Source organism: Leucopleurus acutus (genome assembly GCF_964270905.1).
Source record: "Leucopleurus acutus genome assembly, chromosome: 16".
Lineage (NCBI taxonomy): Eukaryota > Metazoa > Chordata > Mammalia > Artiodactyla > Delphinidae > Leucopleurus > Leucopleurus acutus.
Window position 1 is genome coordinate 54,898,358 of NC_139158.1, and position 25,814 is coordinate 54,924,171.

Genomic DNA, 25,814 nt, shown 5'->3' on the forward strand with positions numbered 1-25,814 from the left:
GCAGATTCTGATTCCATGGCTCTGCGGTGGGAAGCAAGAAACTGCATTTCTAGCAACTCCCAGGTGATGCTGATGCTGCTTATCTGTGGACCACACAGAGTAGCAAGTCGAGAGCAGACATAATTTTTTTCTGCCCAGCATCTCATTATTTTGGAGAACCCATCCTACTCCCATTCCATAAGAATCCTCCTCAGTCCATGTGATTCACTTGAGGCTGGTTCCACCCTCCAAAGAGTGGGCACCTGCTCCCACCAGACTGATGGGAGGCCTTCCCAGGACATTGTCAGAACTTTTCAGCATTTCCAACTGTGCAGTCATAATGGGCATAGTGAAGGTCATCCTTTTCACCAAGTTGAGTCAGCCTGAGAATAACACCATTGCAGAAGAAAACAGAGCCAAGACAAGGTGAGAAAGAGACAGGGCTCTGATGAAATCCCAGGTCCAGCCATGCCTCTCGACATCTCAGTTATGACCAACATACTCCTTTTGTCCTTGAGCTAGTTTCAGATGGTCTCTTCACTTCCTGATTTCACTCTTGAGACTAGTGAAAGATACAGACAGCAGCTGATTTCAAAACAGAGACATTGCTCCCATTTCAAAGGGCCATGCCTTCCAGAAGCCTTCTCCAACCCCTCTTTTTTTAAAAAAATTTAGTTATTTATTCATTTTTTAAATTTTTGGCTGTGTTGGTCTTTATTGCTGCATGTGGGTTTTCTCTAGTTGTTGAGAGCAGGGGCTACTCTGTTGCAGTGCGCAGGCTTCTCATTGCAGTTGCTTCTCTTGTTGTGGAGCACAGGCTCTAGGTGCATGGGTTTCAGTAGTTGTGGCACACGGGCTTCAGTAGTTGTGGCTCACGGACTCTAGAGCGCAGGCTCAGTAATTGTGGTGCATGGGATTCGTTGCTCTGCGGCATGTGGGATCTTCCCAGACCAGGGCTCAAATCCATGTCTCCCGCATTGACAGGCAGATTCTTAACCACTGTGCCACCAGGGAAACCTCCTGCATTGAAACCCACAGTTCTGAGAGTTCCCTGGTAGCCTAGTCATTAGGATTCCAGGCTTTCGCTGCCACAGCCTGAGTTCGGGGAACTGAGATCCCACAAGCCATGCAGTGTGGTCAAAAAATAAAAAGAAACCCACAGTTCTAACAGCCAAGGGCCTCTCATTTAGAACTTTTTATTTACAGTAAAATTTATAATCCCATTTATAAAGCATTTTCCAGTTGCGAAGCCTCTTTCAGATACATAGTCAACACAAAGCTAAACTGCCTGGGTTCAAAGCCCACTTTGCCCCTTCTAAACTGTATGATGTGGGCCAGTTATTCAGCTTCTTTGTGCTTCCATTTCCTCATCTATAAAATAGGGATAATTACAATTCTTTACTTAAGGCTGCCATGATGTTTGGTTGGCTAATGTATGTTAAATTCTTAGAACAGTACTCAGCACATGGTAATATCTGTATAAGTGCCTTCTATTACTATTACTAAAGTTATTGTTGTTATTTTATCCCAAAACAACCTCTCAGAGTAGTTAGTACTGTTTTTATCCTTATTCCCATTTTATAGATGAGGAGACTCAAAATGATTGTGTGGCAAATTCATTTAGTGAACAATATTGTTGAGATAATTTCAAATCTTCTGATTCTATATCACCATCAACAAACAATCTTCCCCAAACTGTAATGTGTGGACTCTTCTAATGCTGTCATATTATTTAGCTATTTTATTACTATACGTATTTTATGTCTTCTTATTAGCTAAATTGTAATCTCCTTGGTGCTAGAAACTCTAATTAATACATCTTTAAAATCCCTCAGCAAGGGATGTCCCTGGTGGTGCAGTGGTTAAGAATACTCCTGCTGATTGGTTCAAGATGGCAGAGTAGAAGGACGTGCTCTCACTCCCTCTTGTGAGAACACCAGAATCACAACTAACTTCTGAACGATCATCGACAGGAAGACACTGGAACTCACCAGAAAAGATACCCCACATCCAAAGACAAAGGAGAAGCCACAATGAGATGGTAGGAGGGGCTCAATCACAGTAAAATCAACTCCCATAACTGCTGGGTGGGTGACTCACAGACTGGCGAACACTTATACCACAGAAGTCCACCTACTGGAGTGAAGGTTCTGAGCCCCACGTCAGGCTTCCCAACCTGGGGGTCTGGCAACGGCAGGAGGAATTCCTAGAGAATCAGACTTTGAATCCTAGCAGGATTTGATTAAAGGACTTTGACAAGACTGGGGGAAACAGAGACTCCACTCTTGGAGGGCACACACAAAGTAGTGTGCGTATCAGGACCCAAGGGAAGGAGCAGTAACACTGGGGGAGACTGAAACAGACCTACCTGCTAGTGTTGGAGGTTCTCCTGCAGAGGTGTTCACCGTGGGGACAAGGACACTGGAAGCAGAAGTTCTGGGAAGTACTCCTTGGCGTGAGCCCTCCCAGAGTCTGTCATTAGCCCCACCAAAGAGCCCAGGTAGGCTCCAGTGTTGGGTTGCCTCAGGCCAAACAACCAACAGAGCAGGAACCCAGTCCCACCCATCAACAGTCAAGTGGATTAAAGTTTTACTGAGCTCTGCCCACCAGAGCAACAGTCAGTTCTACCCACCACCAGTCCCTCCCATCAAGCCTCTTAGATAGCCTCATCCACCAGAGGGCAGACAGCAGAAGCAAGAACTACAATCCTGCAGCCTGTGGAACAGAAACCACATTCACAGAAAGACAGACAAGATGAAAAGGCAGAGGGCTATATATTGGATGAAGGAACAAGATAAAACCCCAGAAAAACAACTAAATGAAGTGGAGATAGGCAACCTTCCAAAAGAGAATTCAGAATAATGATAGTGAAGATGATCCAGGGCCTCAGAAAAAGGATGGAGGCAAAGATCGAGAAGATGCAAGAAATGTTTAACAAAGACCTAGAAGAATTAAAGAACAAACAAACAGAGATGAACAATACAATAACTGAAATGAAAACTACACTAGAAGGAATCAATAGCAGAATAACTGAGGCAGAAGGACGGATGAGTGACCTGGAAGACAGAATGGTGGAATTTACTACTGTGGAACAGACTAAAGAAAAAAGAATGAAAAGAAATGAAGACAGCCTAAGAGACCTCTGGGACAACATTAAATGCAACAACGTTCACATTATAGGGGTCCCAGAAGGAGAAGAGAGAGAGAAAGGACCAGAGAAAATATTTGAACAGAGTATACTTGAAAACTTCCCTAACATGGGAAAGGAAATAGCCACCCAAGTCCAGGAAGCACAGCGAGTCCCATACAGGATAAACCCAAGGAGAAACATGCCAAGACACATAGTAATCAAATTGGCAAAAATTAAAGACAAAGAACAATTATTGAAAGCAGCAAGGGAAAAACGACAAATAACATACAAGGGAACTCCCATAAGGTTAACAGCTGATTTCTCAGCAGAAACTCTACAAGCCAGAAGGGAGTGGCATGATATACTTAAAGTGATGAAAGGGAAGAACCTACAACCAAGATCACTCTACCCGGCAAGGATCTCATTCAGATTCTATGGGGAAATCAAAAGCTTTACAGGCAAGCAAAAGCTAAGAGAATTCAGCACCACAAAACCAGCTCTACAACAAATGCTAAAGGAACTTCTCTAAGTGGGAAAAACAAGAGAAGAAAAGGACCTACATAAACAAACCCATAGGGCTTCCCTGGTGGTGCAGTGGTTGAGAGTCTGCCTGCCGATGCAGGGGACACAGGTTCGTGCCCCGGTCCGGGAAGATCTCACATGCCATGGAGCGGCTAGGCCTGTGAGCCATGGCCACTGAGCCTGCGCATCTGGAGCCTGTGCTCCACAATGGGAGAGGCCACAACAGTGAGAGGCCCATGTACTGGGAAAAAAAAAAAAACATAACAATTAAGAAAATGGTCATAGGAACATGCATATTGATAATTACCTTAAACTTAAATGGATTAAATGCTCCCACCAAAAGACGCAGACATGCTGAATGGATACAAAAACAAGACCCATATATATGCTGTCTACAAGAGACCCACTTCAGATTTAGGCACACATACAGACTGAAAGTGAGGGGATGGGAAAAGATATTCCATGCAAATGGAAACCAAAAGAAAGCTGGAGTAGCAATACTCATATCAGATAAAATAGACTTTAAAATAAAGAATGTTACAAGAGACAAGGAAGAACACTACATAATGATGAAGAGATCAATCCAAGAAGAAGATATAACAATTATAAATATATAAGCACCCAACATAGGAACACCTCAATACATAAGGCAACTGCTAACAGCTATAAAAGAGGAAATTGACAGTAACACAATAATACTGGGGGACTTTAACACCCAACTTATACCAATGGACAGATGATCCAAGCAGAAAATTAATAAGGAAACACAAGCTTTAAACACAATAGACCAGAGATATTTAATTGATATATATATATAGAACATTCCATCTGAAAACAACAGATTGCATCTTCTTTTCAAGTGCGCATGGAACATTCTCCAGGCTAGATCACATCTTGGGTCACAAATCAAGCCTCAGTAAATTTAAGAAAATTGAAATCATATCAAGCATCTCTTCTGCCCACAAGGCTATGATATCAGAAATCAATTACAGGGGATAAGTCGTAAAAAACACAAACACATGGAAGCTAAACAATACATTACTAAATAACCAAGAGATCATTGAAGAAATCAAAGAGGAAATCAAAAAATACCTAGAAACAAATGACAATGAAAACATGACAATCCAAAACATATGGGATGCAGCAAAATCAGTTCTAAGAGGGAAGTTTATAGGTATACAAGCCTACCTCTACCAAGAAACAAAAAAACCTCAAATAAACAATCTAACCTTACACCTAAAACAACTAGAGAAAGAAGAACAAACAAAACCCAAAGTTACCAGAAGGAAGGAATCATAAATATCAGAGCAGAAATAAATTAAATAGAAAGAAAGAAAACAATAGCAAACATCAATAAAAGTAAAAGCTGGTTCTTTGAGAAGATAAACAAAATTGATAAACCATTAGCCAGACTCATCAAGAAAAAGAGAGAAAGGACTATAATCAATAAAATTAGAAATGAAAAACGAGAGGTTACAACAGACACCGCAGAAATACAAAGCATCATAAAGACTACTACAAGCAACTCTATGCCAATAAATTGGACAACCTGGAAGAAATGGACAAATTCTTAGAAAGGTATAACCTTCAAAGACTGAACAAGGAAGAAACAGAAAATATGAACAGACCAATCACAAGCCCTGAAATTGAAACTGTGATTAAAAGTCTTCCAACAAACAAAAGTCCAGGACCAGATGGATGCACAGGTGAATTCTATCAAACATTTAGAGAAGAGCTAACACCCATCCTTCTCAAACTCTTCCAAAAATTGCAGAGGAAGGAACACTCCCAAACTCATTCAATGAGGCCACAATCACCCTGATACTAAAACCAGACAAAGATACCACAAAAAAAGAAAATTACAGACCAATATCACTGATGAATATAGATACAAAAATCCTCAACAAAATATTAGCAAACTGAATCCAACAACATATTAAAAGAATCAAAACATTAAAAGAATCATGATCAAGTGGGATTTATCCCAGGGATGCAAGGATTCTTCAATATATTCAAATCAATCAATGTGACACACCATATTAACATATTGAAGAAGAAAAACCATATGATCATCTCAATAGAAGCAGAAATAGCTTTTGACAAAATTCAACACCCATTTATGATAAAGACTCTCCAGAAAGTGGTCATAGAAGGAACCTACCTAAACTCTCCAGAAAGTGGGCATAGAGGGAACCTACCTCAACATAATAAAGGCCATATATTACAAACCCAGAGCAAAGATCATTCTCAATAGTGAAAAACTGAAGCCATTTCCTCCAAGATCAGGAACAAGACAAGGATGTCCACTCTCACCACTATTAGTCAACATAGTTTTGGAAGTCCTAGCCATGGAAATCAAAGAAGAAAAACAAATAAAAGGAATACAAATTGGAAAAGAAGAAGTAAAACTGTCACTGTTTGCAGATGACATGATACCATACATTGAGAATCCTAAAGATGCCACCAGGAAACTACTAGAGCTAATCAATGAATTTGGTAAAGTAGTAGGATACAAAATTAATGGACAGAAATCTCTTGCATTCCTATACACTAATGATGAAAAATCAGAAAGAGAAATTAAGGACACACTCCCATTTACACTGCAACAAAAAGAATAAAATACCTAAGAATGAACCTACCTAGGGAGACAAAACAACTGTATGCAGAAAACTATAAGACACTGATGAAAGAAATTAAAGATTATACCAACAGATGGAGAGATATACCATGTTCTTGGATTGGAAGAATCAATATTGTGAAAATGACTCTACTCCCCAAAGCAATCTACAGATTCAATGCAATCCCTATCAAATTACCAATGGCATTTTTACAGAACTAGAACAAAAAATCTTAAAACTTGTATGGAGACACAAAAGATCCTGAATAGCCAAAGCAGTCTTGGGGGAAAAGAACGGAGCTGGAGGAATTAGACTCCCTGACTTCAGACTATACTACAGAGCTACAGTAACCAAGATAATATGGTACTGGCACAAAAACAGAGACATAGATAGATGGAACATATAGAAAGCCCAGAGATAAACCCACACACCTATGGTTAACTAATCTATGACAAAGGAGGCAAGGATATACAATGGAGAAAAGACAATCTCTTCAATAAGTGGTGCTGGGAAAACTGGACAGCTACATGTAAAAGGATAAAATTAGAACACTCCCTAACATCATACACAAAAATAAACTCAAAATGGATTAGAGACCTAAATGTAAAACCAGACACTGCAAAACTCTTAAAGGAAAACATAGGAAGAACACTCTTTGACATAAATCACAGCAAGACCTTTTTTGACCCACCTGCTAGAGTAATGGAAATAAAAACACAAAAATAAACAAATGGCACCTAATGAAACTTAAAAGCTTTTACAAAACAAAGGAAACCATAAAAAAGATGAAAAGGCAACCCTCAGAATGGGAGAAAATATTTGCAAATGAATCAATGGACAAAGGATTAATCTCCAAAATATATAAACAGTTCATGTAGCTCAATATTAAACAAACAAACAACCCAATCCAAAAATGGGCTGAAGACCTAAATAGACATTTCACCAAGGAAGACATACAGATGGCCAAGAGGCACATGAAAAGCTGATCAACATCACTAATTATTAGAGAAATGCAAATCAAAACTACAATTGAGGTATCACCTCACACCAGTTAGAATGGGCATCATTGGAAAATCTACAAACAGCAAATGCTGGAGGGGGTGTAGAGATAAGGGAAGCCTCTTGCACTGTTGGTGGGAATGTAAATTGATACAGCCACTCTGGAGAACAGTATGAAGGTTCCTTAAAAAACTAAAAATAGAATTACCATATGACCCAGCAATCCCACTACTGGGCATATACCCAGAGAAAACCATAATTCAAAAAGACACATGCACCCCAATGTTCATTGCAGCACTGTTTATAACAGCCAGGTCATGGAAGCAACCTAAATGCCCATCGACAGACAAATGGATAAAGAAGATGTGGTACATATATACAATGGAGTATTACTCAGCCATAAAAAAGGGATGAAATTGGGTCATTTGTAGAAAAGTGGATGGATTTAGAGGCTGTCATACAGAATGAAGTAAGTCAGAAAGAGAAAAACAAATATCATATATTAACGCATATGTGTGGACCCTAGAAAAATGGTACAGATGAACAGGTTTTCAGGGCAGAAATGGAGACACAGATGTAGAGAACAAACATATGGACACCAAGAGGGGGAAGCGGCATGGGGGAGGGGGGAGGGGTGTGATGAATTGGGACATTGGTATTGACATGTTTACACTGATGTGCATAAAACTGATGACTAATAAGAACCTGCTGTATAAAAAAATAAATTAAAAAAATATGGACCTAAATATATATATATATATATATATACATATATATATATATATATATATATACACATATATATATATATGTGTGTGTGTGTGTGTGTAAAAGAATCCTACTGCCAATGCAGGGGACATGGGTTCGAGCCCTGGTCCCAGAAGATCCCACATGCCGTGGAGCAACTCAGCCCCTGCTCCACGAATACTGAGCCTCCATGCCAGATCTACTGAAGCCCATGCGCCTAGAGCCTCTGCTCCGCAACAAGAGAAGCCACCGCCATGAGAAGCCTGTGGACCACACTGAAGAGAAGCCCCCACTCACCGCAACTAGAGAAAGCCCATGAACAGCAACAAAGACACAATGCAGCCAAAACTAAATAAATAAATTTATTGTTTTTAAAAGTCCCTCGGCAAGTAGCATAGTAGGGCCAGGTAGTAAACAAATATCCATTGACTAATAATATTTAATGGGAAAAAATACATTAATACGTAATGTATTATACATTAATCCTTTAGATGATAGAGGCAGTTTATAAAACTATATATATGAACCTTATTATTATCAAAATATTTTTCTGTATATTTTTCTATATAGAGACAGAAAAAAATGACTAAAGAAACTTACATCCAAATATTAACAAGTTTATCATTTCTGGATAGTGGCTTATGGATAACATTTTGTGTGTTTCTGGGATTTTAACTAATAGACTTCCAGAGTTATATGCACCCCAATGTTCATAGCAGCATTATTTATAATAACCAACGTATGGAAGCAACCGAAGTGCCCATCAACAGATGATGCATAAAGAAGATGTGGTATATATACACAGTGGAATACTACTCAACCATAAAAAAATTCATTTGCAGCAACATGGATGGACCTGGACAGTATTATGCTAAGTGAAAAATGTCAGACAGAGAAAGACAAATATACTGTATGTTTTCACTAATATGTGGAATCTAAAAAAGTTTTAATGGATGAATATAACAGACTGACAGATATAGAGAACAAACTAGTGTTTACCAGTGGGGAGAGGGGCAAGATTGGAGTAGGGGATTAAGTACAAACTACTATGTATAAAATAAATAAGCTACCAGGATGTTTATACATCACAAAGAATATAGCCATTATTTTATAATAACTATAAATGGAGTGTAACCTCTAAAAACTGAATCACTGTGCTGTACACCTGAAACTAACGTAATATTGTAAATCAACTATACTTTAGTAAAAATAAATAAATGAAATTATAAAGAGACTTCCAAAGACTCAGCAGCTGGCAGGTGTGATGTGCTATGTTCTCTCACTTCCATCCTCCCCACTGCTACCTGATCACCTCAATGGCAAATAGATGGAGGGAACCTTCTCAAACCCAGAATCTCCACTTGTTAATGTCCCTGGTGTGGCCATCTGTCTCAAGTTCTCCCAGCTGGGTCCCAAGCAGCTGGACTGAAGGCACCACTTACCAGTGGTGCCATAAAATTCCCACTTATTGCCCTTTGGTGTCTCCTCAATAAAGGACTGTCAGAGGAACATAGGAACAGCTTGGCTTTCATTCAGGACCTCTCCCAAAAAGAGTATGGAAGAACTCAGGTGATCCTTTGAGGAGGAGAGAGTGAGGTTCCCCATGGGGCTCTCCATTCTACATCTTCTACCACTGATGTGCATCTTAGAATCGAGAAAAATGCATTTTAAAAAGCATTATAACGTATGTTGAAAATATACTGAAATAAGTTTTTTGTCTGAGTCCTGCCAAGCTTCACAATGCTGAGAATGATTTTCCTAGCATTTATTTTTGCTCTTTGGGAGTCCTTAAAGTGCAATCATCTTTGAATTGTCTATTCTGAATTCTTTTGTCTATATTTCCTCTCAGTTTCCTGGGATGGTTTTTTATCTCTACAATGGAGATAGAACAGCTACAGAAATCTGTAAAAATATTACTTAAGGTCGTCCCTAATTTCTTTTTGTTTAAGTATTGTCTTTATTTTTTTTAAGTATTGTCCTTAAATATTTCAAAGGGTCTCTGAGGTGGAGTGTCTGAAGGCCAGCACCAACAAGGTGCTCTGGGTGACCATGACAGCCTTCACCAAGTGACCCTGCTCAGAACGAAGCGTCCTCCTTTCTCTCACAGGAGCCAGTCGTTTTTCTTCTGTGGACTTCTGATTTTCTGCAGTTTGCACTTCCCACACTATAATTGGCTTTTGTTTTATGAAATGGTGGGTGGCTTTTTCTTTTGTGTATGTATGCAGGATTCTGCTGGCCTTCCTCTTTCTGCCATACTGGCATTCCATTCCTTGTGGCCATCCTCACTGTTGCCTGTTTGGGTTCTGGTGTGCTTTGACTGTCAGAGTACCTCCAGGCTCCTCACATGCACATCTTTTGGATTACTTCAGGTTGAGTTTTTCCACATGTGCATGTACATCTAGCATTCTGCCTGCAATTCAGACAGAAGTCACAAAAAGGCCTTTAAGTCACCAAAGGTAAATATCTGTATCTGTTAGTACATTTTATACATAGACCTCAGTTGAGATGTATACTTAGCAAAATTATTTTTAAACTGAAATACACAGTAAATAATATAAAGTGCCCCTTGGCTCTTGCTTCCCATGTAACTCTATTGTATTATTACACTTGTTATAATTTTAACTATTAAATCATAAAAGTCCAGTTGTTTCATATAGTCAGTTTGGGATGAGCTCCCATTCTAGTTATGCTGTATATAGTTTGAATTATATGGAAATTGTTCCTTCTTCCGGCCACCCCTGCCCATCTTAGTATTTTGCAAAGTTTAATTAGTTGTATACCTGGTACCCTTTACTTGCTACAGTTATTATAATTTGATGGTACCCTTTACTTGCTGCAGTTATTATAATTTGATGGCAAAATAGACCTCTCATCATTGAAGGAGAGAGAAAAGATGTGTGTCTAATTGGTCCCAAGATTTTTTGAGCTGTGCCATTCATGGTACTCTTTGCCTATGCATCTCCTTTCAGGAATTTTTTTCGGTCTTACTATTTTTATCATTTCTATAGAGAAGAGGCTTGTGACCAGTACGAATCTTGAGTACAGTTTTATCTTTTTCTGTCCACAAGTAAATTAATGTCTGCTCTTAAATAAATATCTACTTACACTTTCTTGGGGGAAAAAAATCAAATGTCAGTACTAGCAAATGTTGCATGTAAATCGTTAGCAAGTAATGACTACAACTCAGATAATTAAGAATTCTGTAACAGAAAGCTCTGCTATGTTTTAATTTTTATATACAATTATGATAATTAGCATATTGTAAGAATATAAAACTTTGCTTTGTAAAGTTTAGTTTTACTATTTCTTTATCACTGTTTATCGTATCACCATTGGTTTCGTAATGTAAATACTATATATTGAGCAAATTAAATGTCAAATTTTTTATTACCATAGTTCATGTTACTAGTGTGGCTTTCAGGTGTTTAGAGCTTTTTTTGGTTAACATTCAGTGCAAAAGTTATAGATGCTGTATAATGCTAGAGTTGAATTTTAAGGGATTCCCTAATATGTATACTATCTTTTTATCTGAAGTAATAAATAAACTATGATCTTGAAAGTGCCAGAATCAGAAAAAAAAAATATTTCAAAGGGTCAAAACTCAGGAAATTACAGAGTAAATATTTGCCCTTTTTATCATTTAGCACCTATTTGTTTGGTGTCTTCTCTGTGACAAGTCCTGGGAAAAAGTGATGAATTAAAATATACACTCTTCTTGCCCTCCAGGAGCTTAGAGTCTAGTGGACTTCAATCTCACTCACCTCAGGAAGTGATGTTCCTTTTCTCCAATCCAGTCATCTGCCTACGCTATATGCTCTGTAAATTTTCCAAAATCAAAGTTTTCCATACACACTAAACAGAGGGAGGTACAAGAGGAAAAGGAATTACAACAAAAGGAGAAGTTGCCTCACATATTGTCTTCCTAGTTATTGGTTTAACATCTACCTTTACAACAATATTGCAAACTCCATGAGGGCAGAGACCATATGTTCTTATTCATTGCTTTATCTCCACCACCTAGAACATTGTCTGAAATGGAGGAGGCACTCAACAAATACTGATTGATTTATTGAATGAATGACTGAATAAATGAACAAACTGAAGAACATTGCCTAACGGGGAATTCCCTGGCAGTCCAGTGGTTAAGACTCGGTGCCTTCACTGCCATGGACCTGGGTTCACTCCCTGGCCAGGGAACTAAGCTCCCACAAGGTGTGCAGTGTGACCAAAAAATGAAAAAAAGAAAAAAAAAGAATATTGCCTGACAAACGTAGGTGCTCATTTATGGATAGTTAGGTGAACAGGTGGTAGAGTAGATGAGTGGATAAACATATGGATCAGTTAACAGTGATGAGAAGGGTGCGTAGGTCAAGGAGTGGATGGATGGGTGGGTAAACAGATAAATTGTTTATTGGTTGGTGCATATGTGGGTGAGTGATTTTAAAAATGGAAAATTTCAGTATAGTTATCAAGATCCTTGTGATAATGTTCAATTTGTAAAGAGGTTTGAATTTGCTCCAGTCAGGAAGAACTCACAGAAACACCACCAGGGTTTGGAGCAACCCAAGGAAGTGGCCTGAACATTCCTAAATCACTCCTCCACCCCCACCCCAGGTCATGAGGCTCCAGCAGCACACATGGGTTCATACCAGGTACATATCCTTATTTTGCTGCCCTCATTCATTCTCCCTACTGCTGGAAACAGCATCTATTTACTCATTGAAGAACCGCCCACCCCCCCCAATATGATCTCATGAGTGTGCACATTACATAAGCTGGGCTACTCAGATGTTTGCTCCTTGGAGTTTGAACCTGGAGCAGAAAAACATTGTATTTGTTTCCTAGGGCTGCCATAACAAAGTACCACAAACTGAATGGCTTAAAACAACAGAAATTTTTTGTCTCACAATTCTGGAGGGTAGAATTTTGAAATCAAGTTGTTGACAGGGCCATGCTCTCTCTGAAATCTGTAGGGGAGAATCCATCCTTGCCTCTTCTATCTTCTGGTGTTTGCTGGCAACCCTTGGCATTCCTTGGGTTTTAGATGTGTCACTCCAATCTCTACCTCCATTGTCAATGGCCATCTTCTCCCCACATGTCTCTGTTACTTCTCCTCTAATAAGGGGACCAGACATATTGGATTGGCCACACTACTCCAGTATGACCTCGTCTTAACTTGAGTACATCTGCAAAGACCCTACTTCCCAATAAGATCACATTTGCAGGTATTGGGTGCTAGGACTTCAACATATATTTTGGCGGGATACAATTCAACCCCTAACAGACACAAAGCCTGAAACTATATGGAGCCCATTCGTCTGAAGAGAGAAGCCTAAAGGGACTCCCTAGATCCATGATCTGCCATGGTTTCTGTGCTTTCCGAAGCCTAATGGGGAGCTTTTTCCTGATTCTGTGAACTATATGTACCTAACCATATCTTTCAATTTTATTTGTTTACCCTTTTAAGACAGAATTGGTTTATGTTGCCTACAACCAAAATATCCTAACAGCTAGATGTAGTCTTCCAGGACAAATGGATTGAGTGTGGTGCACACACACACACACACACCTACACACACACACACACAATCAGTCATCTCTCCCATCTCCCTTCCCCTTCGACCTCGATGAGTGAGATTGGCAAGAAGAGGCCAAAGGTTCCTTTGTCAACTCAAATGAAAACAAAAGACCTTTTATTTAAGGAGGGTGCCTCTCTTCCTCTGTATTTTAGTTCAAGAAGTTTGAATGGTTCACCAGCTGGATTATGTGGAATCCTTGCCTAAACTTATCACAGGGATATTGTGAAAACTAAGTAGGGGGAAGAGATTTGATAGCAAAACTTGACCTACGAAGTGTTATGCAATAGTGAAGGCCATATCTTTAATCGACGAGTATAGAGAGTAAACTTTAGATCCAGAAGACCCCTGTTAATAGTCAATCTCTTGCCCTGCTTTATTTTCCTTTGTAAACACTTTTATTACCTGAAATTGTTTTATTTGTATTTATTTATTTACTCACCTATAGTCGGTCTTCTCCACTAGAAGACAAGTCCCACAAAGGTGGGGTTTGGTTTCACTGGCTTCAGTCTCCACAGTGCCTGAAGGAGTGAGTGAGTGAACAAATGAATGACTGAAAGAAGCTGCATTGTCAGGACTGAAGACAAATTACTTAACTTGAGGTTTTTGTTATTTGTTAGATTATCACAGGAATTAAGATAAACAAAGACTAGTTATTGACAATATAGTTTTGAGACCAGTGGCATCAGCAACATCTGGGAGTTTGCTGGAATGCAGGTTCTCAGGCCCCAACTCAGACCCACTGAGTCAGAATTTGCATCTTAACAAGATACCCAAATGGGGGGGGGGTGTGTTCTGAAGATGGCGGAAGAGTAAGACGCGGAGATCACCTTCCTCCCCACAGATACACCAGAAATACATCTACACGTGGAACAACTCCTACAGAACACCTACTGAATGCTGGCAGAAAACCTCAGACCTCCCAAAAGGCAAGAAACTCCCCACATACCTGGGTAGGGCAAAAGAAAAAAAGAAAAAACAGAGACAAAAGAATAGGGATGGGACCTGCACCAGTGGGAGGGAGCTGTGAAGGAGGAAAAGTTTCCACACACTAGGAAGCCCCTTCGCAGGCGGAGACTGCGGGTGGCAGAGGGGGAAACTTCGGAGCCGCGGAGGAGAGCACAGCAACAGGGGTGCGGAGGGCAAAGCGGCGAGATTCCCTCACAGGGGATCGGTGCCGACCGGCACTCACCAGCCCGAGAGGCTTGTCTGCTCTCCCGCCAGGGCAGGCGGGTCTGCGAGCTGAGGCTCGGGCTTTGGTCGGAGCACAGGGAGAGGACTGGGGTTGGCGGTGTGAACGCAGCCTGAAAGGGTTACTGCACCACGGCTAGCCGGGAGGGAGTCTGGGAAAAGGTCTGGAGCTGCCGAAGAGGCAAGAGACTTTTTCGTCCCTCTTTGTTTCCTGGTGCCCGAGGAGAGGGGATTAAGAGCGCTGCTTAAAGGAACGCCAGAAACGGGCGCAAGCCGCGGCTAAAAGCACGAACCCCAGAGATGGGCACGAGCCGCGGCAAAAAGCGCGGACCTCAGAGACAGGCGGGAGACGCCAAGGCTGCTGCTGCTGCCACCAAGGGGTCTGTGTGCAAGCACAGGTCACTATCCACACCCCTCTTCCGGTGAGCCTGTGCAGCCAGCCATGCCAGGTTCCTGGGATCCAGGGACAACTTACGCGGGAGAACACACGGCGGGCCTCGGGCTGGTGCAATGTCATGCTGGCCTCTGCCACCGCAGGCTAGACCCGCAATCCGCGCCCCTCCCTCCCCCCGGCCTGAGTGAGCCAGAGCCCCCGAATCAGCGGCTCCTATAACCCCTTCATGTCTGAGCAAAAAACAGACGCCCTCCAGCGACCTACACACAGAGGCGGGGCCAAATTCAAAGCTGAGCCCCTGGGTGCTGTGAGAACAAAGAAGAGAAAGGGAAATCTCTCCCAGCAGCCTCAGAAGCAGCGGGTTAAATCTCCACAATCAACTTGATGTACCCTGCATCTGTGGATACATGAATAGACATGAATAGACAATGAATCATCCCAAATTGAGGAGGTGGACTTTGAAAGCAAGATTTATGATTTTTTCCCCTTTTCCTCTTTTTGTGTGTATGTGTATGCTTCTGTGTGAGATTTTATAGCTTTGCTTCCACCATTTTTCCTAGGGTTCTATCCGTCCGTTTTTTTTTTAAATTTTTTTCTTAATAGTTAATTTTAATAACTTTATTTTATTTTACTTTATCTTCTTTCTTTCTTTCTTTCTTTCCTTCCTTACCTCCTTTAGACAACGAATCATCCCAAATTGAGGAGATGGACTTTGAGAGCAAGATTTATGACTTTTTCCCCTTTTCCTCTTTTTCTGAGTGTGTATGTGTATGCTTCTGTGTGAGATTTTGTCTGTATAGTTTTGCTTCCACCATTTGTCCTAAGGTTCTATCTGTCCGTTTTTTTTTTTAATTTTTTTTCTTAATAATTATTTTTTAATTTAATAACTTTATTATATTTTAATTTATTTTATTTTACATTCTTTCTTTTTTCCTTCCTTCCCTTCTTCCTTCCTTCCTTCCTTCCTTCCTTCCTTCCTCCCACCATCCCTCCCTCCCTCATTTCTTTCTTTCTTTCCTTCTTTCCTTCTTTTCTTCTTTGTTTCTTTCTTTCTTCCTTCCTTCCTTCCTTCCCTCCTTTCTTTCTTTCTTTCGTTCTTTCTTCCTACTTCTACTAATTCTTTCTCTCTACTTTTTCTCCCTTTTATTCTGAGCCATGTGGATGAAAGGCTCTTGGTGCTGCAGCCAGGAGTCAGTGCTGTGCCTCTGCAGTGGGAGAGTCAACTTCAGGACACTGGTCAACAAGAGACCTCCCAGCTCCACATAATATCAAAAGGTGAAAATCTCCCAGACATCTCCATCTCAACACCAGCACCCAGCTTCACTCAATGACCAGCAACCTACAGTGCTGGACCCCTATGCCAAACAACTAGCAAAACAGGAACACAACCCCACCTATTAGCAGAGAGGCTGCATAAAATCATAATAAGTCCACAGACACCTCATAACACACCCCCAGATGTGGACCTGCCCACCAGAGAGACAAGATCCAGCCTCATCCACCAGAACACAGACACTAGTCCCCTCCACCAGGAAGCCTACACAACCCACTGAACCAACCTTAGCCACTGGGGACAGATATCAAGAACAATGGAAACTACGAACGTGCAGCCTGCAAAAAGGAAACCTCAAACACAGTAAGATAAGCAAAATGAGAAGACAGAAAAACACACAGCAGATGAAGGATCAAGACAAAAACACACCAGACCTAACAAATGAAGAGGAAATAGGCAGTCTACCTGAAAAAGAATTCAGAATAATCAAAGTAAAGAGGATCCAAAATCTTGGAAATAGGATAGACAAATTGCAAGAAACATTTAACAAGGATCTAGAAGAACTAAAGATGAAACAAACAACGATGAACAACACAATAAATGAAATGAAAAATACTCTAGATGGAATCAATAGCAGAATAACTGAGGCAGAAGAACGGATAAGTGACCTGGAAGATAAAATAGTGGAAATAACTACTGCAGAGCAGAATAAAGAAAAAAGAATGAAAAGAACAGAAGGCACTCTCAGAGACCTCTGGGGGAACATTAAACGCACCAACATTCGAATTATAAGGGTTCCAGAAGAAGAAGAGAAAAAGAAAGGGACTGAGAAAATATTTGAAGAGATTATAGTTGAAAACTTCCCTAATATGGGAAAAGAAATAGTTAATCAAGTTCAGGAAGCACAGAGAGTCCCATACAGGATAAATCCAAGGAGAAATATGCCAAGACACATAGTAATCAAACTGTCAAAAATTAAATACAAAGAAAGCATCTTAAAAGCAGCAAGGGAAAAACAACAAATAACACACAAGGGAATCCCCATAAGGTTAACAGCTGATCTCTCAGCAGAAACTCTGCAAGCCAGAAGGGAGTGGCAGGACGTACTGAAAGTGATGAAGGAGAAAAACCTGGAACCAAGATTACTCTACCCAGCAAGGATCTCATTCAGATTTGATGGAGAAATTAAAACCTTTACAGACAAGCAAAAGCTGAGAGAGTTCAGCACCACCAAACCAGCTTTACAACAAATGCTAAAGGAACTTCTCCAGGCAAGAAACACAAGAGAAGGAAAAGATCTACAATAACGAACTCAAAACAATGTAGAAAATGGGATTAGGAACATACATATCGATAATCACCTTAAATGTAAATAGACTAAATGCTCCCACCAAAAGACCCAGATTGGCTGAATGGATACAAAAACAAGACCCATATATATGCTGTCTACAAGAGACCCACTTCAGACCTAGGGACACATACAGACTGAAAGTAAGGGGATGGAAAAAGATATTCCATGCAAATGGAAACCAAAAGAAAGCTGGAGTAGCAATTCTCATATCAGACAAAGTAGACTTTAAAGTAAAGACTATTACAAGAGACAAAGAACGACAGTACATAATGATCAAGGGATCGATCCACGAAGAAGATATAACAATTGTAAATATTTATGCACCCAACATAGGAGCATCTCAATACATAAGGCAAATACTAACAGCCATAAAAGGGGAAATCAGCAGTAACACATTCATAGTAGGGGACTTTAACACCCCACTTTCACCCATGGACAGATGATCCAAAATGAAAATAAATAAGGAAACACCAGCTTTAAATTGTACATTAAACAAGATGGACTTAATCGATATCTATAGGACATTCTATCCTAAAACAACAGAATACATATTTTTCTCAAGTGCTCATGGAACATTCTCCAGGATAGATCATATCTTGGGTCACAAATCAAGCCTTGGAAAATTTTTAAAAATTGAAATTGTATCAATTATCTTTTCTGACAACAACGCCATAAGACTAGATATCAATTACAGGAAAAGAACTGTAAAAAATACAAACACATGGAGGCTAAACAATACACTACTTAATAACCAAGTGATCACTGAAGAAATCAAAGAGGAAATAAAAAAATACCTAGAAACAAATGACAATGGAGACACGATGACCCATAACCTATGGGATGCAGCAGAAACAGTTCTAAGAAGGAAGTTTATAGCAATACAAGCCCACCTTAGGAAACAGGAAACATCTCAAATAAACAACCTCACCTTGCATCTAAAGCAATTAGAGAAAGAAGAACAAAAAAAACCCAAAGTTAGCAAAAGGAAAGAAATCATAAAAATCAGATCAGAAATAAATGAAAAAGAAATGAAGGAAACAATAGCAAAGATCAATAAAACTAAAAGCTGGTTCTTTGAGAAGATAAACAAAATAGACAAACAATTAGCCAGACTCATCAAGAAAAAAATGGAGAAGACTCAAATCAATAGAATTAGAAATGAAAAAGGAGAAGTAACAACTGACACTGCAGAAATACAAAAGATCATGAGAGATTACTACAAGCAAGTCTATGCCAATAAAATGGACAACCCAGACGAAATGGACAAATTCTTAGAAATGCACAACGTGCCAACACTGAATCCAGAAGAAATAGAAAATATGAACAGACCAATCACAAGCACTAAAATTGAAACTGTGATTAAAAATCTTCCAACAAACAAAAGCCCAGGACCAGATGGCTTCACAGGCGAATTCTATGAAACATTTAGAAGAGAGCTAACACCTATCCTTCTCAAACTCTTCCAAAATACAGCAGAGGGAGGAACACTCCCAAATTCATTCTACGAGGCCACCATCACCTTGATACCAAAACTAGACAAGGATGTCACAAAGAAAGAACACTACCGGCCAATATCACTGATGAACATAGATGCAAAAATCCTCAAGAAAATACTAGCAAACAGAATCCAACAGCACATTAAAAGGATCATACACCATGATCAAGTGGGGTTTATTCCAGAAATGCAAGGATTCTTCAATATACGCAAATCAATGTGATAAACCATATTAACAAATTGAAGGAGAAAAACCATATGATCATCTCAATAGATGCAGAGAAAGCTTTTGACAAAATACAACACCCATTTATGATAAAAACCCTGCAGAAAGTAGGCATAGAGGGAACTTTCCTCAACATAATAAAGGCCATATATGACAAACCCACAGCCAACATCATCCTCAATGGTAAAAAACTGAAAGCATTTCCACTAAGATCAGGAACAAGACAAGGTTGCCCACACTCACCACTCTTATTCAATACAGATTTAGAAGTATTAGCCACAGAAATCAGAGAAGAAAAGGAAATAAAAGGAATCCAAATCAGAAAAGAAGAAGTAAAGCTGTCACTGTTTGCAGATGACATGATACTATACTTAGAGCATACTAAAGATGTTACCAGAAAACTACTAGAGCTAATCAATGAATTTGGTAAAGTTGCAGGACACAAAATTAATGCACAGAAATCTCTGGCATTCCTATACACTAATGATGAAAAATCTGAAAGTGAAATCAAAAAAACACTCCCATTTACCACTAGATATCATAAAATATCTAGGAATAAACCTACCTAAGGAGACAAAAGACCTGTATGCAGAAAATTATAAGACACTGATGAAAGAAATTAAAGATGATACAAATAGATGGAGAGATATACCATGTTCTTAGATTGGAAGAATCAACATTGTGAAAATGACTCTACTACGCAAAGCAATCTACAAATTCAATGCAATCCCTATCAAACTACCACTGGCATTTTTCACAGAACTAGAACAAAAATTTTCACCATTTGTATGGAAACACGAAAGACCCTGAATAGCCAAATTAATCTTGAGAACAAAAAACGGAGCTGGAGGAATCAGGCTACCTGACTTCAGACTATACTACAAAGCTACAGTAATCAAGACAGTATGGTACTTGCAGAAAAACAGAAAGATAGATCAATGGAACAGGATAGAAAGCCCAGAGAAAAACCCACGCACATATGGTCACCTTATCTTTGATAAAGGACACAGGAATGTACAGTAGGGAAAGGACAGCCTCTTTAATAAGTGGTGCTGGGAAAACTGGACAGGTACATGTAAAAGTATGAAATTAGAAAATTTCCTAACACCATACACAAAAATAAGCTCAAAATGGATTAAAGACCTAAATGAAACTATCAAACTCTTAGAGGAAAACATAGGCAGAACACTCTATGACATAAATCACAGCAAGACCCTTTTTTACCCACCTCCTAGAGAAATGGAAATAAAAACAAAAATAAACAAATGGGACCTAATGAAACTTCAAAGCTTTTGCACAGCAAAGGAAACCATAAACAAGACCAAAAGACAACTCTCAGAATGGGAGAAAATATTTGCAAATGAAGCAACTGACAAAGGGTTAATCTCCAAAATTTACAAGCAGCTCATGCAGATCAATAAAAAAAAAAACAACCCAATCCAAAAATGGGCAGGTGACCTAAATAGACATTTCTCCAAAGAAGATATACAGACTGCCAACAAATACATGAAAGAATGCTCAACATCATTAATCATTAGGGAAATGCAAATCAAAACTACAATGAGATATCATCTCACACCGGTCAGAATGGCCATCATCAAAAAATCTAGAAACAATAAATGCTGGAGAGGGTGTTGAAAAAAGGGAACACTCCTGCACTGCTGGTGGGAATGTGAATTGGTACAGCCACTATGGAGAACAGTATGGAGGTTCCTTAAAAAACTACAAATAGAACTCCCATATGACCCAGCAGTTCCACTACTGGGCGTATACCCTGAGAAAACCATAATTCAAAAAGAGTCATGTACCAAAATGTTCATTGCAGCTCTATTTACAATAGCCAGGAGATGGAAACAACCTAAGTGCCCATCATTGGGTGAATGGATAAAGAAGATGTGGCACATATATACAATGGAATATTTCTCAGCCATAAAAAGAAATGAAATTGAGCTATTTTTAATGAGGTGGATGGACCTAGAGTCTGTCATACAGAGTGAAGTAAGTCAGAAAGAGAAAGACAAATACCGTATGCTAACACATATATATGGAATTTAAGAAAAAAAAATGTCATGAAGAACCTAGGAGTAAGACAGGAATAAAGACACAGACCTACTGAAGAACGGACTTGGGGATATGGGGAGGGGGAAGGGTGAGCTGTGACAAAGCGAGAGAGAGGCATGAACATATATACACTACAAATCGTAAGGTAGATAGCTAGTGGGAAGCAGCCGCATAGCACAGGGATATCAGCTCGGTGCTTTGTGACCACCTTGAGGGGTGGGATAGGGAGGGTGGGAGGGAGGAAGATGCAAGAAGGAAGTGATATGGGAACATATGTATATGTATAACTGATCCACTTTGTTATAAAGCAGAAACTAACACACCATTATAAAGCAATTATACCCCAATAAAGATGTTAAAAAAAAAAGATACCCAAATGATTTATCTGCACAGTATAGTTTGAGAAGCCTTGAATATGAAAGCTACATGAAACTGTTCTTTTATTAAGGTAAATGAAACTGTAAAATAATAAACACATACATTATCATTATTATATTGTTGCCATATGTCCCTTGCTGTTTCAGTTGAGTGTCAAAGGCAGGTATCCCAAGGGCCTAGTAGAGCACAATATTTCATACAGGACAGTGATAGTAACAATGCATAATAATCTTAGAGGAGCTCTGATATATTTCTGGAGAGAATAAATCTGGCAACAAATATTTGCAATCATACCAAAACCCTTTAAATTTTTACATACATGAACAAAAATTTAACAAGGTGTCCAGTATAGTCTTAAATTGGGGGAAAATGGAGACAATTTGAAACAGTAGATTTAATGGTTTAAAATAAATTATGTTTATCCAAAGAGTAGAAAGCTTGCAATCACGTTAAGTATTGTATAAATATATGTATTATTAATACAATAACTAAGCAAGACTCATGCAGCATAATTTTTTAAAACTATTTTATTTGTTTCCCATTCTGCCTGTTGACGTGAGAAAAGGTATTTATATTTCACTCCTTGGATGAAAATCAGGACAGCTTTTATAAAACACTTGGACCCTCTTAGATCATGAAAAGTGCTCCCAATATCAGTGGTCCTTTTAAAAAAAAAAATCTCACTTTGGTAAGAGATAGTCCAGTTCCAAGTAAAAATTTAAATGTCAATCTTCATTCAAGGTTAAAATTTCTCCTTCCTCCACCTGTGCTTCCCACAGCTTCACCACCTACAGTGCTAGTTCTTAAAGGATGGCTAGGAATTATACACAAAGAAAGGGTCAGGGAAGGCAGTACAAATGGAAGGAACAGTCTAAACAAAGTGAGAAGCAACAAAAAGCACACCTTCCTTGGTGGACTCTAAGGAAACCATCCTGCCAAGATAAAGTCCTCATAAATGGCAATAAACTCTCAGAAGCTGCCAGAAATTCAACCTATCAAAACTAAGTAGAATTTGAAATTTGCAAAAGGAATACTGCATGTGTGTGCCAATAGTATTGTGAGCTGTTGAGAGCATTGGTTTGAGAGTTAACCAGGTGTAAGTTCAAATCCCAAGTTTGCCACTTAGTAGCTGGATGACCTTGAGCAAATTGCTTAAGCTCCCTAAGCTTCAGTTTCCTCATCTGTAAAATGTCCCCTTAGGTTGTGAGGATTAAGTAACGTAATGCATACAAAGAACTAGACACTGTGCCTGGGACACAGATAGTGCTCAACAAAAGGCTAAATGTTGCCTTCATGACTCAGGAAACTGCAAGCTTGAACTTACCCTTCCCAGTGGTCAAGGATTGGAAACAACTGTCATTTGCAATTCCTACTGAGAAGTTGAGGTTGCCATCTGCCCCTGCCCCCTTCCCAAGAACCATCCTCTTCCCAGAAAAATGCAAGAGAGGTATTCATTGTGGCCCTGGAAGCCACAGGGCAAGACCCAGTCTCAAACTGGGCTCAGAAAAAGAGAGACATTTCTTTCAAGTAAGTACTTAGAGAAGACAAATTTTTAGAGACCAGTGAGACTAGAGTCCAGAGAGCCCTTCCAGAAAGCTCTGCCTTTTCTAAAATAATCTCAGGATATTCTTGAGATACTGGAGGTCAGGGAAGTGAAACCCAATAATGATGGATTACATTTTCCACCAGCCTGGACGAAGGGGAGAAGAAGTCATGGAAGAAGGAGTGGTTTAAAATATTTTTGAAAAATTATTCATTTTAAATTTGTTAACAAATTAAAATTTATACTTGATTAAAAGCAATAGTCCCATAACTCACTCCTTGCCATCCAGTGTCCTGTTCCCAGAGACAAATATTTCTAATTCTTTTAGCTCTTTCTCCTGGGTGTCAAGTCCATATCTCTATACAGTGGAGCCTCACTACTCGATGGTTCCATATTTGTGAATTTGTCTACTAGCTAAAATTTATTTGTAACTCCAAAATTAATACTCAAGGTGCTTTTGTGGTAGACAACAAAAAATTTGAGTCATCTCTAATATGCTTTTGCCCAGGTGAGGTAGAGCAAGGCAGTAGTCTGCCTTCTTGTTTCAGCTCTCACACAGATGTCTTCAAAAATAATCAATAAAAAATCTATAATAGGAAAATAAAAGAGTTTTATTTGACCCAAATTAAGGACTATGGTCAGGGAGACAGCCTCTCAGATTAATCTGAGGAACTGCTCTGGAGAAGCATGGTTTTCAGCACAGTTGTACATCTTGTCAGAACAAAGAACATCAAACAAGTCAGGGACACCATCCTTTCAAGGTTTCAAAAATAAACAGATCAGCACATACACAGCAAGTCAGTATGTCCTTGACACCTAGGAAGGCAGTCTTATCACTGAAGGAATACCAGCATTGGCATCACAGGAAGAGAGGCATTTAATCTTTATTGTTAATGTGGACATTCTTTACTTCTAGTCAATGTACTCTTTTCTTTAATGATTAAAGCAGATGTACAATGTATGTTTGATAGACCACAAACAGGCTGTTTAGGTTAACATAAAATTTAAGTCAAATAATGTATAATCCAGAAACCAGACGTTCCCATACCTCAATATGTGAAAATTTCCTTCCATTATTTCTCCCTTCTTATTGCAAATCTTTCAATAGAAAGCACTGATGATCAAAATATTTGTCCCTCAATGCCAGGGTAGTTGCTGCCTGCCCTGGGTCCATCATGTACCTCAGTGTTAGGCTTCTGTTTTTGTTGTTTATACATGTAAAGAGATTTGCCTAAGAGGGAGGTGGCCCATCGTTCAAGCAGAGTGCCTTCACTGAGCAGGGCTGCAGCAGAGCAGAGCCTGAGTGCAGCTGGAACCAAGTGGAGCACAACTGCAGCATGCGGCGGAGACACTGACCCTGCCCAGGCCTGCCCCTGAGGCAGACCTGGCAAGGAGGAAGATTGTCAGGTGCTCTCCATTCAGAGCCATGTCATCTGTGGCTACATGGGCAATCAGGCGGTCACACTCCCACTACATGTTTTGGGGTTCAAGATTGATGTAGTGAACTCTGTCCAGTTTTTAAACCACACAGGCTACTCACACTGGAATAGCCAAGTGCTGAACTCAGATGAGCTCCACGAGCTGTATGACGGGCTGGAGCTGAACAACATGAACAAATATGACTATGTGCTCACAGGTTACATGAAAGACAAGTTCTTCCTGGCCATGGTGGTGGACACCAGGAAGGAGCTGAAGCAGCAGAACTCCAGGCTCTTGGTCATGTGCATCCCCGTGATGGGAGAAAAGTGGAACAGAGAAGTTTCCATCTACCTCCCTGAGGACCTTCTTCTGGTTTACAGAGAGAAGGTCATGCCAGTTGCAGACATCATAACCCCCAACCAATTTGAGGCTGAGTTGCTGAGCGGCAGAAAGATCCACAGCCAAGAAGAAGACTTAGCAGTGAGTGACGGACATGCTGCACTTAATGGGTCTCGACACAGTGGTCATCACCAGCTTAGACCTGCCATCCCCAAGGGGCATTAACTACCTGATCATGCCAGGGAGCCAGATGACCCAGACCCCTGACGGCACCGTGATGATGCAGAGCATCCTCATGGAGATGTGCAAGGTGGACACAGTCTCCATAGGCACCGGGGACCTCTTCACTGCCGTGCTCTTGGCATGGATGCACAAGCAACTCAAAGTCTCAAGGTGGCCTGTGAAAATACTGTGTCGGCCATGCACCATGTTCTGCAGCAGACCATCAAGTGTGCAAAAGCCAAGGCTGTGGAAGGACTGAAGCCCAGCCCAGCCCAGCTGTAGCTGAGGACTGTCCAGAGCAAGAAGGACATCAAGAACCCAGAGATCATCATCCAGGCCATAGTGCTGTGA

At 39.9% G+C, this 25,814-nt stretch overlaps 1 pseudogene across 1 annotated transcript; it reads left to right on the forward strand.

Annotated features, from left to right (window-relative positions):
• The first annotated feature begins 319 nt into the window (after window positions 1-319).
• Window positions 320-25,814, forward strand: LOC309973511 (pyridoxal kinase-like; annotated as a pseudogene). Its single transcript has 2 exons — window positions 320-405; window positions 24,866-25,814. The product of its transcript is annotated as a pyridoxal kinase-like (transcript).